Source organism: Coptis chinensis, chromosome 2 (genome assembly GCF_015680905.1).
Source record: "Coptis chinensis isolate HL-2020 chromosome 2, ASM1568090v1, whole genome shotgun sequence".
In the NCBI taxonomy this organism is placed as follows: domain Eukaryota; kingdom Viridiplantae; phylum Streptophyta; class Magnoliopsida; order Ranunculales; family Ranunculaceae; genus Coptis; species Coptis chinensis.
In genome coordinates, this window is record NC_141457.1 from 81,503,760 (window position 1) to 81,510,973 (window position 7,214).

At 38.7% G+C, this 7,214-nt stretch overlaps 1 pseudogene; it reads left to right on the forward strand.

Annotated features, from left to right (window-relative positions):
* The first annotated feature begins 5,040 nt into the window (after nucleotides 1-5,040).
* On the forward strand, nucleotides 5,041-5,660 carry LOC147518223 (sm-like protein LSM7 pseudogene; annotated as a pseudogene).
* The last annotated feature ends 1,554 nt before the right edge of the window (nucleotides 5,661-7,214 follow it).

A 7,214-nucleotide genomic window follows, 5' to 3' on the forward strand; every position in this document is an offset into this window, starting at 1 on the left:
TTTTAACAACATGGAATGACAGAGTCATAACTCTTCTTCCTTTGAATTTCTACTATCATGCCAACTTTGTTACCATTCTTTAATAGCTTAATAGCTTTGGTATTGGAAATTTTATATTACATTCACCGAGCCATGAGTTATGCCTACTTCGTTCTAAATTTCTAAATATTACCATTGATATAGATAATTTTAGCTACAATTATGTGATTTAGCATAGCCTAAGCAAGTTAGTGTGGATGCTTACTCTATTCAGTTTGGGCATGGTAAGAAGAATAATAGAAAGAAAAGTGTCAAAGGTTTTGTTGGTTATATTATAGAATGATTTAGTTTGTGTTGGATTTTAGCAATAAGAAATGTTTTATTTGGAGTATACAATTAGGCAAGCACTAACAGCTTCAACAATGCACAAATTTGAGTCTCTATATGATGCAGCTAAGAAAATTTTGCTTGGCCTTTTTGGAAGTAGAAATTTCATTGTTGGCTTATATTTCATTATCACTATGCAGTATGGTTCCTTGAGCTAATAGACATCATGATGTCTTGGTTGTTGGTGCCAAAGAAAAAACAAGTTTACACAATGTTACAAGTTTACACAATATTAGTATTTCATGACTATAAACGAAGAAGTGATTTGCTATGGGTTTGATATTTGTCATTTGGTTGAACCACTTTGTGATATCAATTATTTGGAAACTGAGATTTTAACAAATCAAGCTTCAATAGATGGTATAGATCAAACATAGTTTTGCACAATATCTAACTTGAAAAGTAAGTTCATGTGTTCAATGCGTTAGTCTACTTTTGTTAAAATGTTTTTTTTTTTTTATTTTTTTGAAAAAACTTGGGGCTCAGTCCCCAAACTTTTTATATATCAGGATCTCAAGTACATAATACCTTCTTTATCCCTCATGGTCAATACATGCATTTTTCGATCCATAAGGGGAATAAAGAGCAAAAAATCATTACACACTTCTCTCTTCGATTTCGCTAGGTAATCAGCTACTTGGTTACTCTCCCGGAAGATATGGACAAATGACAAGTGATCAAACTCCATACTCACAGCTTGGATATGTGCTACCAAATTCCTACAGTACCACGGTGGTTTTCCTTTTTTAGTTAAGATCTGGACCCCCCTGCATGGAATCCGATTGCACTTGAAGCCGTTTGATTCTCAGCTGTATCACGCCTTCCAGCCCTTTAAGGACCGTGAGAAGCTCCTGAAAGATAACCGATAATCTCTTAGAACTGCCACTGTACGCCATTATCACTTCCCCATAGCTGTCCCGCAAGACTCCTCCATAGCCTGCCACCCCCTCTTGCACCGACCCATCGTTGTTCAGGACCATCAGATCCACCTCCGGCTTTTCCCATTTCACCCACTTTTCCTCCTTGTGTATAACTTTTACCCCGATTCCCAACTTTGCCAATAACACTTTAGTTCCCACTTCTTCCTGGACAGATTCCAGCGTTTTTCCCATGTAGATCTTCATACTATTAAGGACCTTTTGGCTTACCTCATCACCGCTTTTAAACGATTTTTCTTCAACCTCGGTTTAAAACGACCCATATAGCCTCGCTTTGCTGCATGTAAAGGCTCTAATCACTTCGACACCATGGTATTCGGCTTCCGCTTAATCGCATTAAGTAGTACCATTCATCATGGGATGCTCTCACAGTGGCTGGTAGTCTCATCGCCTTCTTGAACTCTTCCCAGACTAACTTAGAGTAGGAACAATCGAAAAACAGATGGGCCGAACTTTCCTCATGGTTTCCACACAAACAACACTTTGTAGAACTGATAATCTTCTTCGCCACCAGTCGATTCTGTGTTAGAAGGGCTCCGGAGAACAATTGCCAAACTGTGAATGAGTGCTTTGGGACTGAGTACTTCCCCCATACTATCTTGAACCATTTGACTTTACTCCTCACATTCTTTAGGATGAGAGTATCTTTGATGTAGAAAATCTCCCCGAGCTGTTAGGTGTCCATGTAACCTGGTCTTCTGTGATGTAGGCGTTAATCTCCGTGTTCATAATCCTTTCCTTTACCTCACACTCCTGAAGATCAGTGATTACCCTTGACCAGCCCCCATCAGCTATCACTTCTGACACCTTGGCATCTTCTGGGACTACATTTGCTAGAAGAGCTCTGGCTTGACTGTTGAGAATAAGAGGGCCTGAACACCATGGGTCATGCCAGAAGCTGGTACCATTTCCATTCGCAATACAGTATCTGATGAACTTCCATGATATCTCTCTATGTTTCATTATGCCCCTCCACACCCATGAACAATCCCTCGGAGTTTTCATGGTCCAAAAATGTTTTTGCTTGATGTGATGTTGCCATGCCCATTTGACCCATAGACTCTCTGATCTCTGTGCAAGTTTAAAAACCAGTCCACAATATGTTGGTTTATTCCAAACTCTAAGGTCGACAAGGCCTATCCCTCCGTGTTCTTTATCTAGTCTGAGAGTCGCACTACTTGCATGGTGCATCTTCTTTTCCATGCTTGGCCTAGCCCATATAAACCTGTTACATAATTTTGCCACCTTGTCTATCACATTCTTAGGAAGGACGAAAATTTGAGCCCAGTAGGTTTGAAAAGAAGATAAGACTGATTTCACCAATTGCACTCTCCCGGCTCTGTTGAGGTCCTTATTCTTCCAGTTAGATATTCTAGCTGAAATCTTCTCTATTAGTGGCAAACATTCTCTTATGCCAAGTCTCGTTGCAGTGAGAGGGAGACCTAAGTAAGTGATAGGTGGAGCGACCACTGAGATATTCAGAACTGCTGCCAACTCTAACCCTTCTGCTTCGTTCATACTACCTGTGAGAAGAGTTGTCGTATCATTGCTGAAATGAAGCCCTGTTGCATCAGAGAAAATGTTCAAAGTATCCCGTATGGCCTTCATAGATTCCAAATTGCCTTTACAGAAGAGTAGCACATCATCCGCAAAACAGAGGTGTGATATCTCTAACTTCCTGCACTTCGAATGAGCACTAATTCTGTTCATCTGTAAATCTTGATGGAGGAGTGCACTCAAGATTTCCATGACAAGAACAAACAAATACGGAGAAACTTGATCACCCTACCGCAATCCTCTTTTTCCTTCAAAGTAACCTTCCGGCTTCCCATTCACCATAACTGAATATGTAGGAGTTTCATAACACATTTTTACCCACTCTATGAACAAATTTGGAAACTTGAATCGGCACAATATGGCTTCAAGAGCTTGCCAAGAAACAGAGTCGTACGCCTTTTTTATATCTAGCTTGATTGCACATCGCTTCTGGCCATGCTTTCTCGAATACCCTCTTAAGAGCTCATGAGCTAAGAGAAGATTATCTTGTATAGACCTCCCCGGTATGAAGGCTGATTGGGAGCTAGAGATTAGCCCAGAAATGCAAGTCTTCATCCTGTTGGTAATAACTTTCGCCACACATTTATATATGATGTTGCAACAAGCTATGGGTCGAAATGAGCCAACTGAAGATGCATTTTTCATCTTTGGAATGAGGCAAAGAAAGGTGGCATTTATACCTCCGAGTATTTTCCTGTACATGAATATATACTGGATAGCTCTGGTAAACTCTGCTCCAATAACATCCCAGCTTTCTTTGAAAAAACAGGCATTATAGCCGTCTGGGCCTGGTGATTTATTGTCCTCCATATCGAACAAAGCCTCCTTGATCTCTACTGGTGAAATAGGGGAGCATAGAGAGGTGCCTGTATTCTGGTCGATCTCCTTTACTTTGAGATTGTTTAGAAACCCAGCGTCACAATAAGCTTCAGAGGGCACTCCCAACAGCTCCGAATAAAACTGGAGAAAGGCAGCTGCTACTTGGTCCTTCCCCTCTCTTTTTGTGCCTTGGGCATCTTCTATAACCCCTACTAAGTTTCGAGATTTTTTCTCCTTTAGAGCATTGAAAAAATAAGCGCTACACTTATCGCCGAAGCATAACCAGTCAATATCCGTTTTATGATAAATGTCTGCTTCCTCCATTTTAATCAATCTACATAGCTTAGCACGCATCTCGAACTCTTGAACACTAAGGGTACAGTCCAAAGGGTTCCGATGTAACAATTCTTGCACTGACTGGAGCTGCGTTCTTACTTCTTCAACCATCCTCTGAATATCATTGCTCAAAGATCTTGCCCAACCTTTCAATACTTCCTTTAAACTTTTCAGTTTCCTTGTCAACATGTATGGTGGGCTACCATGTTCTGGTATATCCCAACTCTCCTTTAGCGAAGCCTGGAAGTCTTTATGAAGCAACCAAACATTACAAAACCTGAACGGGGGATGACTTCTTTCAGAACTCAGGAACGACATAACCAGGGGGCAGTGGTCGGATAGTCCTTGGCTTAAAATGTTAGTTTGGTCAAGACTCCACTTCATTATCAATTACCATAGAAAGTTATGACATGTTGAGTCTTCAGGGATACATTAAGAGCAAGTCCAATGGAGAGCTGTTAAAAGGTGCCACATAGGACTTTTAGCATGCCCAACCATATTTGATAGCCTAAAATAAAAAAAAAAAAAAAAAAAAACCATTCTAATCACACTTTTTAACAGCTGTTAAGTTCGGGAAACGGACGGCAGAAACTCTGCCGTCTGTCTGTTAAATTAATTAAAATGGGAGAATTGATAATTGATCCATTGTGATAATTGATAAACTATTATTGTAAATGCAAGATTGAATGTATTACATACAAAGAAGAATAACGTTAACACAATATCGGTCGAAATGATGCCTCTTTATGAAATCCGTGTCGAAGGCACGGGCATTAACTAGTATATATACAGTATTGCATATCCGGACTTCCCGTATGAAACAAAATTCGGACTAAAGTATTCACGTGACCAATCTTTTCTTTATTCTCTCTCTCTAGCTCTCTCTCCCCACACACTCTCTCTCTCCACTTTTACTCTCACTTGTTCTAACACCCTCTCTCCTCTCTCCACTATAATAATCTCTCTCCAATTTTTGCTCCCAACACACTCACTTTCTCTCACCTAAATGTCTCCCTTTTTTTATCAATCTGTGCATCCCAATCTCTGTATTTTTTGAAACCCAATTAATGCAAGTGAATCCAAATCCATGCAGTCAATGAAACATATACTTGAAGAAAAGCAAGAAATGTTTGTAATGGCTCTCTTTTGGAGAAGAGAAGAGCAAGAAATCTTTCAGAGGTTGTGACCATTGTAAAATTTCAGGTTAATCTTTGTTGAAGGATCAAGAATATTTACTAGATGACCATAATATTATGTCAGGCCGGAAAGAAACAGTTCTAGATTTGGCGAAGTTTGTTGACAAGGGTGTACAAGTCAAGCTTACTGGTCAAAGACAAGTCACATGGACGCTCAAAGGATATGATCATTTATTGAACCTTGTGTTCGATGAAGCAATCAAATCCACGAAAGATCAATAGTATCTATACTTAACGTCTTGGCCTAATAGTTTGTACGGGGACTATAACGATGCTTGTATCCCCAACTGATGGTACTGATGAGATTGCCAATCCCTTTATCTAGCTAGATGGGGCTTAAGCTTTTGCCTTTGTAGCTACTTGAATTTAACTGTTTTAAGGTGTACTATTGGTGTGTTCTTACAATTAATTTAAAGTTTACCTGATAAAACTTTCAAAATTGTTTCATTACGAGATTAACTAACTCTTTTGAAAAAAAAAACTTTGCAACCTTTCACTAATGATTTCCACTAACAACCTTTTTTTTTTGTGAAGTTTCCACTTATGACTTTATATAGAGTAATTAGAAAACTGAAAATTTCTTCTCAATCCTCCATATATACATTGGTGCTCTTTACTTCAAACACAGTGATTAATTTTAAGGAGAATTGAGAGAGAGTGGGTTGCTGAGAATTGAAAGAGAAATGGAGAAAGAATGAGTTCAGAGAGAAGAAAAGTGAGAAAGGAGAGAGGAGAGAGAGTGAGTAATTGTTGATTTGTTCAAGTTAAAAGTTAAAAAAGGAGAGAGAAAAGGTGGGGTCGGCAGAGAGAAAATTTTTTTTTGTAAAGATGATTTTTATAGTCAGTAGATCATATCCACAAAAAATTAGGTTTTAATTCATTTTGTAGGTAAAGTTGTGGGTTGTTTTAGATTTGATACTTAATTTGGTACTTATTCAAGATCCTTTTAGGAGCCATATATATAGGTTGGCTACGTCGACATACAGAATTGACATACGGAAATGACATACGCAATCCAACCTACCTATACAATGAACTAAAAACTGATTTTCTGTGGATGTGATATCCACAACATGAAGATCATCTCTCTAAAAAATCAGCTCCTTTGAACATGTCTAACCTTACCAAAAGTTGAGTTCAAGTTAGAAATTTATCTGATGGTCCAGAATTTAAACATATTTTTGACAAGTCTAGGGAGATCCAATTGAGCTGATTGTTTGTGGAGATTATATCCATGGTAAGTAAGTCATCTCTACCAAAAATCAGCCCCTAGTTCAATGCACAATATGTTATTTGATTATGCTCAAAAATTTCTTGAGCATATGCGATTTCAATGCAATTGGCTAGATGAGTTAGCATAGAACATGCTCCAATGTTATTCCACAATAGTTTCATGCAATTTTATCATAGTGGCTAAGAGCATCTCTAGGTGGTAGTATCACCTCCCAAATTCTTCAAATTTGCTTCCAAAACTCGGAATTTTGCGGAAATCCAACTCTAGGTAGAAGCAAATTTGGTTGCATCACCTGTCTAGCCGCATCCTTGGAAGCAAATTTGGGATTTGGGATGCGGACGCGGAGTGACAGTGGTAATGTCGTGTGCCATTGCAAATGTCACCCCAAATTTTTTTTTGACTTTGACCAGCACTCCGCACCATTACTAATGTCGCACGCCATTGCCAATGTCATGTGCTCCAACAGAAAAAAAAAAAAAAGGCAAAAACGGCCGGAATTATACATCCATATATCTACACTCATTTCTTTCTTCATTTTACATACACTCAACTCAAACACTCTTATCAAACAACTCAACCATTTCACACACAACACTCTCAATGTCACAACCAAAACAAGGCAGGGGTCCAAGTTGGACAAATGAAGAAAATATTACTCTTACTATAGCGTGGATTGAGATTGGAGAAGATCCTATAGTAGAAAATGATCAATCGGGACAAGTTTATTGGGAACGAATTATGGCTAGGATGAATGAAAATCAAGGTTTT